The 9,716-nt window shown below is 53.2% G+C and overlaps 1 pseudogene; it reads left to right on the top strand.

The window, feature by feature from the left end:
• Positions 1-943: 943 nt before the first annotated feature.
• On the top strand, positions 944-9,291 carry LOC136404338 (mitochondrial carnitine/acylcarnitine carrier protein-like; annotated as a pseudogene).
• The last annotated feature ends 425 nt before the right edge of the window (positions 9,292-9,716 follow it).

Here is a 9,716-nt window from a genome sequence, read left to right as displayed (position 1 = left end):
GCCCGGGACTGACGCCCAGAGCCACGCTAACAGAGGCAGACACACTACAACGATGCCCGGGACTGACACCCAGAGCTATGCTAACAGAGGCGGGCAGACACACTACGCCGATGCCCGGGACTGACGCCCAGAGCCACGCTAACAGAGACAGACACACTACGCCGATGCCCGGGACTGACACCCAGAGCCACGCTAACAGAGGCAGGCAGACACACTACGCCGATGCCCGGGACTGACTGACGCCCAGAGCCATGCTAACAGAGGCAGACACACTACGCCGATGCCCGGGACTGACGCCCAGAGCCACGCTAACAGAGGCAGACACACTACGCCGATGCCCGGGACTGACACCCAGAGCCACGCTAACAGAGGCAGGCACACTACGCCGATGCCCGGGACTGACGCCCAGAGCCACGCTAACAGAGGCAGACACACTACAACGATGCCCGGGACTGACACCCAGAGCTATGCTAACAGAGGCAGACAGACACACTACGCTGATGCCCGGGACTGACGCCCAGAGCCACGCTAACAGAGGCAGACACACTACGCCGATGCCCGGGACTGACGCCCAGAGCCATGCTAACAGAGGCAGACAGACACACTACGCCGATGCCCGGGACTGACGCCCAGAGCCATGCTAACAGAGGCGGGCAGACACACTACGCCGATGCCCGGGACTGACACCCAGAGCTATGCTAACAGAGGCAGACACACTACGCCGATGCCCGGGACTGACGCCCAGAGCCACGCTAACAGAGACAGACACACTACGCCGATGCCCGGGACTGACACCCAGAGCTACGCTAACAGAGGCAGGCAGACACACTACGCCGATGCCTGGGACTGACGCCCAGAGCCACGCTAACAGAGGCAGACACACTACCCGATGCCCGGGACTGACTCCCAGAGCCATGCTAACAGAGGCAGACACACTACGCCGATGCCCGGGACTGACGCCCAGAGCCATGCTAACAGAGGCGGGCAGACACACTCCCGGGATTCCGGGCGCCTCCAGCGGCCCCAGCGGAGCACGCAGCGCGCAGGCCTGTCCGAGGTCGCCGAGAAGCGGACTGGTTCCTCCGTTGCTGCGGCTCTGGAGAGCCGGCCACTGCGGGGATGAAAGCCCCACGTCCGTCCCCGTGTCCTCTGGTTGCAGCAGTGGAACTTCAGCAGCCCAGTAACCGGCGGCCCCAGATGAAAGAGCCGAGAGCACCGCCTGCCTGCCCGTCCTCACCCCGGGAGAGCCGCGTCCCTGCAGTGTGAGACTCTCTTAATGTGAGTCGTGGGTTCAAGCCCCCAGTTGGGCTTTACCAGGCTTTTCAACAACTAATTTTGTTTAGAGATCTTCGTGGGAAAAACTTCTGGGCTCCTGCTTCTATAAGGAAAAGGTTAACACCATACTTGGCTGTCCTTTCCTGTGTTTGGAGGTTTAATTTGGGCGGAGGTGGTTTAGACATAGAAGGGGCAAGTCGGGCCTGGGTGCAGGGCCCATAGGGTTGCACAGGGAGAGGGGCCGAGTGCTGAGCAGAGGGCCACCTCTTATATATATATAGCCCTGGAACTGTGGGTTTAACTGAGGCCTCCGCCCACCCTGGGCTCTCAGCTTGAACAAATCTCACCATCCCAATGCAGGGCCTAGACCAAACTGAAACACGTAAAATCAAAGGACCTGGATGACATTCCAAGACGTAGCCTCCTGGCCTTTTCCAAGAGATGTTGAATTCAGGTCCGCAGGAGCAAGCCACTCACTGTAACCCTAAAGCCTGTGTCAGCCAGTGACTTACAGAAGAATGGGTGGTTACAGGCCCCACAGAATCAGGGGACGAAACCCCTTTCTTCCGTGAAAGGAAGAGAAGCGGGTAAAGGAACTGACCTTGGTGGGTATGTTAATCTAGGGGTACTCTCTGGGCTTTGGGAGTGAGAAACCCTAGATTCAAGTCCCCGACAAACCCTTCCTTGTACACGGGACATTTTCGTAGTGTGGATGAGATGTAGACTCCATTTCTAGGTCTCTATGATGGAGAGCAAAGTGGTTGAGAGTGGAGAGAGTGGAAAGAGGCCCCTGGAGCCTAAGCCCTGGCTCCCCTATTGTTCAAAGCCCACTTGAGGGCACTGTAGACACACAGAGCTGACTCCTGTCCCAGAGCCACGCGTTCAAACTTCCTCGCACAGACTCCCTCCCTGAACTTCAGTCTTTTTTTTTTTGTATTCCTCTGAAGCTGGAAACGGGGAGAGACAGTCAGACAGACTCCCACATGCGCCCGACCGGGATCCATCCGGTACGCCCACCAGGGGCGACGCTCTTCCCACCAGGGGGCGATGCTCTGCCCCTCCGGGGCGTCGCTCCGCGGAGACCAGAGCCACTCTAGCGCCTGGGGCAGAGGCCAAGGAGCCATCCCCAGCGCCCGGGCCATCCTTGCTCCAATGGAGCCTCGGCTGTGGGAGGGGAAGAGAGAGACAGAGAGGAAGGAGGGGGTGGGGGTGGAGAAGCAAATGGGCGCTTCTCCTATGTGCCCTGGCCGGGAATCGAACCCGGGTCCCCCGCACGCCAGGCCGACGCTCCACCGCCGAGCCAACTGGCCAGGGCCCCTGAACTTCAGTCTTTAGACAACGCTGTGCTTCCTGGAGAAATATTGCTCCGGGAAATTTCCATGGCCAAGTGACTTGTGGTCTGGAGCCTCCCCATAGGTGTGAAAGGTCCAGGACACAAATCCTGGGCAGTTCTTTTAGGGACGGGGAAGGGCTACAGGACCAGGATCCTCAATTCTTCATCTGGACTCTAAATCTGAACCTACAATGCTTGGGTTCTCAAGGGCCTCAGTTTACTAATCTGTAAAGTGGGGATAATAGCAGCTCATGTCTCAAAGATTTATTTGGGATAGTAAAACTTACTATTTTTTTGAAAAGCATTAAGAATAGTGCCTCAAGACTGTAACATTAACTCCTTTCTAGTTTCTGGTCTGCCTGCCCCCACTGCAGCCCCACTCCTGGAGCTGGTCTGATGGAAGCCAGGTTTTCTCAATGAGGCCCCTCTCAATGCCCTGATTCTCCCTCCCACCTCCCCACCTCACACTCCTCCTGACACCTTTGGGTAGGAAACTGAACAGTCTTTTGTCCCAAATGGGCAGATCCTGGCTCTGTGCCACTCCCTTAGAAGAAGCTGATCCTGAGGGCCTGCTCCCACCAGGTAACTCAGATGGAGTCGAGTCTTGAGTTCAGCAAAATATATGAAGGGAAGAAGGAATCAATGGATCAGACCGCTTTCCATCACCATGTGGATGGTGCCCCTGGTTCACATGTCTCTGGACCAAGCTCAGACTGACTCACCCACCTCCTGTGGCTTCAAGGTGGTGCCAGCATCCAGGGACTCAGGGCACAAAGAAGGACCAGGACCCAACTTGGGGCTCGGCACCACTGGGGGTCTCAGGCTATATGTATGACCTTCAGGATCTGAACTGAAAATGTTGTCTACAGGCCAGTTTTGCCTCCTGCGTCACACTGATCTCAGACTCGGCTTTACCTTAGAGATTCAGTAAGTTGTAGCGTGTGGTTGCCTGGCCAGCTCAGTCGGTGGAATGTGAGACTCAATCGCAGGGCTGTGGGTTCGAGCCCCCAGTTTGGGTGGGTTTTCACTGGGAGGTTTGTTTTTAATCACCAGTTGTAGGCCATGAAGGCATCTAGGTTTCTGGTCCCTTATACTATAGGTATTTTTTCTGCTCTGGGCTTTCCACCTTAGTCTGAAAAGCACCCTGATGGGGCACAATGAGAATTAAAATTAAAGCAGTGGTAATAGTTATAATAAAAGCGGATGCCTGCTCACCCCAGGAATCTATGTTGGGTTACGGCTCTCAGAAGTGTCTGCCCCTTGAACCAGATCTGCCTTCTGGACTCTCATTTCTGATGGCCAGGAGAATAGCAGTTCAGCCACCCAATCAGGACAAGGCAAGGACAAATGAGCCCTTTAAGACTGACCAGAGCCTGACCGGGCGGTGGCGCAGTGGATAGAGTGTCGGACTGGGATGTGGAGGACCCAGGTTCAAGACCCCGAGGTTGCCAGCTTGAACGCGGGCTCATCTGGTTTGAGCAAAGCTCACCAGCTTGGACCCAGGGTCACTGGCTTGAGCAAGGGGTTACTCGGTCTACTGCAGCCCCACGGTTAAGGCACATATGAGAAAGCAATCGATGAACAACTAAGGTGTTGCAACAAGACTAATGATTGGTGCTTCTCATCTCTCTCCATTCCTGTCTGTCTGTCCCTATCTATCCCTCTCTGACTCTCTCTCTGTGTCTCTGTAAAAAAAAAAAAAAAGACTGACCAGAGGGCATCCTCACTCCTTGTAAACAAAGACCCTTGGAAGGAGTCCCACAAGGGTTTTCCTCCCCAGGATGCCCCTAAAAAAAAGACATGGAAGTCTGAAAACTGGCCTCCTCCAGGATTTGACTCTCTATGCACACTAAGTGAGAACCATCCCTTGGACCAAAGAACCACTCACAGAAACTGCTTTTGCTGCTAATCTCTCACTCCGTAACATTGTCCAGACTCCAGTCCCCATGGTCCCCAGGAGGGGGTGTTGGGGGAGAGTTTGATTCAAATATCAGGTCCTGGCTGGTTATCTCAGTCGGTTGGAGTGTTGTCCTGAAACACCCAAATTGCAGACACATATGGGAAGTGACCAATGAATGCACGACTGAGTGGAACAACAAATGAAAGTGTGTATCTCTCCCCCTCCCTTTCTCCCTCTGACTCTCTAAAATCGATAATAAAAAGACCCCCAGATATCTGATCAAGTAGAGGGATCTAAGGATCCTAATGTTGCATAGTTTGGAAATTCCAGTGTCTGTTTGCCCCTGCCCTCCACCCCCAATAGAAGCCTCCGGCCCAGAAGTGTGGGCGCTGCAGGTTGGGGATTGAGGATTGGTTCTGGTGTGGGAGCAGGATTGAGGTGTGGGAGCAGACTGGCTGGGACCCTGCGACTCTTCTTTCTTCGACTGGAAGCCCAGGGGGAGACCATCCATCCAGGCAGGAGGCTTAAGAGGGTGGTTTCGGGAATTCCAAGAGAGTTGCAGCAGCTCAGCTGCTCAACTGCGGTGGGAACGGATGGCTGCGCACCCACGCAGCAACTGCTGTTGATTTCCCGTGTCTCAGCTGCCCGAGGAAAAAGAGAAAGAAAAAAAAGAAGGGGGAGGCAGGGGCAAAGCAAGTGTGGCATCGTGGCTTGTTGGTCTGAGGCAGCGATTTTCGATCTCTTCCATCTCATGGCACACATAAACGAATTGCTAAAATTCTGTGGCACTCCAAAAATTATTTATTTTTTGCCTATCTGACAAAAAAATAATTTTTAATCTTTCACATTGGATGTGCTGGCTGTTGTCATTTTTTTTTGATAATCTAAAGAAAAAGAGGAGAGGTCAGTGCCCCTGACTAAACAAGTTATTGCATTCTTGCACACACTGAAAATCGCTGGTCTAGAGGGTATGGTTCTTGCTTTGGGTGAGAGAGGTTTTGGGTTCCCCTTTTCCCCCTTCTGTGTCTTGAGCAGAAGAAGGGAGACCACTGGGCAGAGGCTCCTGCTGGTTAACCAGGGTGGGGGACCTAGTGAGCAGACAGCATCCACTGAGCTTGAGGCAACCAACCACTCCCGGAAACAGAAGGGGTTTTTTTGTTTTGTTTTTTTACAGAGACAGAGTCAGTTAGAGGGATGGACAGGGACAGACAGACAGGAACAGAGAGATGAGAAGCATCAATCATTAGTTTTTTGTTGCAACACTTTAGTTGTTCATTGATTGCTTTCTCATATGTGCCTTGACTACGGGCCTTCAGCAGACCGAGTAACCCCTTGCTCGAGCCAGCGACCTTGGGTCCAAGCTGGTGAGCTTTTGCTCAAACCAGATAAACCCGCGCTGGCGACCTCAGGTCTCGAACCTGGGTCCTCGGCATCCCAGTCCGACACTCTATCCACTGTGCCACCGCCTGGTCAGGCAACAGAAGGTTTTTTTTTATGAGTGCTTTGTTGGTTGCTCTGGGAGTACAAATCTTTTAGAGTTCGAGATTATCACTCAAGTCCTGGGTGAAATCCTACCTACTCTTAGCTAAAGTTGCATTTTAGCTGGGGAACTTCAGTGGCCCCCGCCGCACACACCCAGGCCACAGGGCCTTCCTGGATGAGGAAGTGAGGACATTAGCACCCTAGATGCCATGGGCTGTGGGACTTCGCACCTTATCGGGGTACTGGAGGACTCGTCTCCTCATCCTGGTGAGCTGACCTGCCTTGGCATGGGGTCTGGGTAGACGGAATCACCTCCTTCCAGGAGACACCCTTTCCTGGTGCTAGGCCACCTGAGGTCAGGACAATTGCTGGCTGGCTGATTTGGTCTGTAGAACAAAGTGACTCTCAGCGCTAGCTCTGGGGTGGGAGGCCAAACATCGGAAGCTCATTTTCTTGTTTTGATCTTGTCTGGGGTGAGAACAGGGAGCCGAGCCAAGGGAGGCAGGGGCAGGGGAAGAGCAGAGATGGTGGTGGCTGTTTCCTTTTTGAAGTTCACAGGCTTTTGGCCAGCCCCTGATGAGTGCCACACCATAGGGGCGAGGCGTTTTTCAAAGCGGGGGACTTCTACACGCTGTCACCCACTTTTTTCTTTCTTTTTGCGCATGCGCGAGACATGTCCCGCCCCGGAAGCCACACTGGCCACAAAGAAGCATCGAGTGTGGTTCGTTGGTCTAGGGATGTGATTCTCGATGGGGTGCTAGAGATCCTGGCTGAGCCCTCTTTAACTCTCCAGGTGCGGATCAGAGCTCTAGGCCCGTGGCCTTGGAGGCATGTGCCTGTGTTCATGGGGCAGCATGGACACTGACTACAGGGAGTGAGATAATGAGAAGCATCAACTTGTAGGTGCCTCACTTTAGTTGCTCATTGATCGCTTCTCATACATGCCTTGTCGTGGGGGGGGGGGGGGGGCAAACCCAGCCAGTGACCCCTTGCTCAATCCAGCGACCTTGGGCTTCAAGCCAGAGACCTTTGAGCTCAAGCCAGCGACCATGGGGTCATGTCTATGATCCCACCCTCAAGTCAATGACCCCGCGCTCAAATTGGCCACCTCGCCCTCAAGCCGGGGACCTTGGGGTTTCCAACCTGGGATCTCAGCGACGCTTTATCCACTGCGCCACCACAGGTCGGGTCATCGCCCCACTTTTGAGCACCCATCTGCACCGGACCGGGAACTCCTCGCGCGCAGGCTTTTGCCCCAGCGGGCCCCCAGTGCGCTCACGCTCACCGCCGGGAGGAGCTCCCAGGAGGTAACAGAAGGGCGGCGCAGGGACTCTCCGACCTCCCAACCCGCCGGCGGGACTTCCTGGCCAAGGATCTTTGTTGTCCCAGCGCAGAGTGGAGGCAGCGGCCGAGGATTGCGGGCAGAGCTGGACGCGGGGGTCGCACAGAGGCTGCTCCCCACTTTATGGAACCCGGGAGCGCTGGGCTGCCTTCCAGACGGGTCTGAAATCGGTGTCTCCTCCTGGTGGAGCTCCACCATCTCTGCAGGTCCCGCCCCGGAAGCCACACTGGCCACAAAGAGGCATCGAGTGTGGTTCGTTGGTCTAGGGATGTGATGCTCGATGGGGTGCTAGGGATCCTGGCTGAGCCCTCTTTAACTCTCCACGTGCGGATCAGAGCTCTAGGCCCGTGGCCTTGGAGGCACGTGCCTGTGTTCATGGGGCAGCACTGGACACTGACTACAGACGCAGCTCCCAAGTTTGCCTGGACAGCCTCCCAGGTACTCTGTGACCGCTGACTGCTTCTGGAAGACTCTTATTAGAGACGGCATAACTGGGCTATATGAAAGCATGGCTGCCCCATCATTGGAGTTATCCCCATGTTCCCTGTGTGCTCGTTTGGGTTTGGTTTGGGGAAGAAACTGCAACAGAAACACCGAGAAGATGTGCTCAGCTAACCTCAGCTATTTGCATCTGGGATGTCATCTGGCATATTCACCACAGGAATCATGACCCTTGGAGAAGCGATCTAGTGCTGTTGCAGATGTAGGCTTCTTCAGGGGAACCAAATCCAGTGGTGCCTAGGACTATGCAAGGACGCTATACCAGGAGCCTGGGATATGAGGTATCCACAAGGGGACTGTGCTCACCCTTATGCGAGATGTGCCAGGCAGTGGGATGTATTTTATGACATATCAATGGCTGAAAAATATCTTGACCACAGAGGGAGTGTCAGTGAGCTCAGCGTGCCTCAGATCCTGGTGGCTGGGGGCATCACAGGGATCTTCAACTGGGCGGTGGCAGTCCCCCACAACGTGCTGATGTCCTGCTTCCAGACTGCACTTCCTGGATAATACCCTAATGGTTTCAGAGATGTGCTGAGGGAGCTTATCTGGGATGAAGGAGTCACATCCTTGTACAAAGGGTCCAATGCAGTGATGATCTAGTCTTCCCAGCCAACACAGGCCTGTTTTCTTGGCTTTGAAGTTACCATTAAGTTCCTTAATTGGATCACCACCAGCTTGTGAGACTGAAGGCTGCTGACAGCTTCTGGATGCTGGAGACTGTTACCAAAGAGTAGCACTGGCAGGACTAGGCCATCCTGAAGGGTGAGGAGAGGGGGAAGGTGGGATCAGAGCTCTGTTCATGGACTTGTTGAGACCAGTTGCCTTAACGACATCCTCTACCTGTATAACTTGGTGTGCCATTTTGAAACTTGAATTCATCTTATCAATTTAAGGGAGCTCAGGAGGATTTGGAGATGGAGTAAGCTTCTAGACCAGACACCACCTGTGGCCAGAGTATTGTCTGTTGATTGGTTGACCCCTGGCCCTACTATACCCAAAATACTGGTCTTGAAAAAGGAAATCTCAGCCTTTCGCTGGAGGTATTATGCATGTTATCAGCCAGCTGATCAGGAGCTGGGGTCTTCTTTGATCCCTCACCAGGAATCCCCCCACCTCCGATTTCCAGGGTATCAGCCTATCCTGACTTGCACAGAGAAATGGGGACTCGAGGCCCATGTCTGTCTGTCAAGTGGAATGAGCAAATGTGCAGGGGGCAGATAGCCTGAGAACAGAAGGGGTTTTTTCCGCCCTTTAGCATGCAAGTAATCAAAATTGAAACCAGAGTAATCTAATTTCCCAGGAGAAGGTGGAGAGCTTTTCCTCCTACACAGCGAGGAGAGTTTTGAATCCACAGTTCCAGCTGCTGGGATATATGAGAAAGCCCAGGGTGTGGAAGGCTCTCTTTCCACACTCTTCTCATGAGAGCCCCTGTTTTAACAGGAAACAATATTGTTTTTAATTTGAAAAAAGACATGCTTAACCCATATCAGGGATAATGACTTTATAGTTGTTACATAACTTAAGAAGATACTATAAGAATATTCTAAAAAAACTTTCTGAAATTTTAGAAGTAAAATATATCTAGAATGTATGTATGTATGTATGTATTTTTGGAGCACAAAACATGCCCTAATGCAGTGGTTCTCAACCTTTCTAATGCCGTGACCCCGCAATACAGTTCCTCATGTTGCGGTGACCCCAAACCAAAAAATAATTTTGGTGGCTACTTCATAACTGTAATTTTGCTACAGTTATGATTCGGAATGTAAATACCTGGTATGTATTATGTATTTTCCGATGGCTTTAGGCGACCCCACTGGGGTCGCGACCCACAGGTTGAGAACCGCTGCCCTAATGGAATAGAAATGTAAATGATTCCA

Source organism: Saccopteryx leptura, chromosome 4 (genome assembly GCF_036850995.1).
Source record: "Saccopteryx leptura isolate mSacLep1 chromosome 4, mSacLep1_pri_phased_curated, whole genome shotgun sequence".
NCBI lineage: Eukaryota > Metazoa > Chordata > Mammalia > Chiroptera > Emballonuridae > Saccopteryx > Saccopteryx leptura.
Note: the sequence above shows the minus strand (reverse complement) of the source record. Positions and strands in the feature narration are given on the sequence as shown.